This window comes from Pteropus alecto, unplaced genomic scaffold (assembly GCF_000325575.1).
Source record: "Pteropus alecto unplaced genomic scaffold, ASM32557v1 scaffold220, whole genome shotgun sequence".
Taxonomy (NCBI): domain Eukaryota; kingdom Metazoa; phylum Chordata; class Mammalia; order Chiroptera; family Pteropodidae; genus Pteropus; species Pteropus alecto.
The window spans coordinates 1,061,920-1,063,240 of NW_006430043.1; positions in this window are offsets into that span (position 1 = coordinate 1,061,920).

Genomic DNA, 1,321 nt, shown 5'->3' on the forward strand with positions numbered 1-1,321 from the left:
CAGGAGAACCATGCAAATGATTCTGGAAAATGAGAAGATGAAATTGGAGGCTGGAGAAGGTGGTGAAGACAGGACATAAAAGCCATCCTGCCAGATAATCTGATGTTAAAGAAGCCCTAGGAAAGGACACTAGCAGTCACCCCAGCCAGAGGCTACCCTGATGAGAACAGAACACACAGCTACCCCTGATATACAGACAACAAAAGCCAAGGAGGGAGAGCTGAACCACATAACACGAGGGGTACAGAAAACCAATTTTTATTTATGCAGACCAATTTAAAATACTGATACCAGCCAACCACATACATTTGTTCAGATAACTGTCATCCTATGTCTGCATACATGGGAGGCAAAATCCCAATTATAAAGGGACAAAATGGAGGATTTGGGCAGTTTCAGCTCTGTGGAGGCTCCTCAGAGAAGTCAACCTTTGCCTACTCTTTCCTGTTACCTGGACTCAATCTCTTGCCCTCGTTGATCAAACTCCACACTCAAAAATGAATTGGACTCACCATCTGCCTTTTGATCATAGCCTAGTTTTGGCTATGTACTCTCAGAATAGATCCTTGATAATAAATATCCTGTGTACTGGATAATATTTTCATTTAAACCTAGCAGTTGAAGGATGGGGGTCACAGGAAGAAATCAGGTTCAGGGGTCCTTTTCCAGCTCTGTCAGCTAAGCCTTTCATGAAGCTATCAAGATCTTTATATATAATTTCTCAAAAAAAAGGACACCCATCTTATGAATGACAATACCACAAGTTGCCCCTGATACAAGAAGATAAAAGTTGAGATTTGGGAATCACCACCAGATTTAGGCAGTTGAGGCTGGTGGAAAGAGTACAGAACTTGAATTTAAAAGAATAGGCTTTAAGGCTGGTGCTGTCACTCTTCAGTTGTGTGATCAGAAGTGGCTAAAGACCAGAGAGGTGAAATGACTTCTGCAGGTCACACAGCAAAAGAATAGCAGTACCAGCTCCAGAACTCAGTTCTCTATTCTCTCATTGTATAGACAGCAAAGTGTGGAATCAGACTTCCTGGATTCAAGTCCTGCCTTTTCTGCTTATTAGCTGTGTCTCAGTTCCCTCTTCTGTAAAATGGGGATAATAATTGTACCTACTTTATAGGGTTGTTGTTAGGATTTAGATAATTTGTGTAAGGAAATCAGCACAATATCTAGCACATAATAACTATTCAATAATAGCTATTTTTTTATGGTGATGGTCAGAGTTCTCATAACTCACCAACCTGAATGACACGAATTGACCAAAGGTATTCACCAATGCCTGTAAAATGCTTGGTGATTTAATTACTAGGCC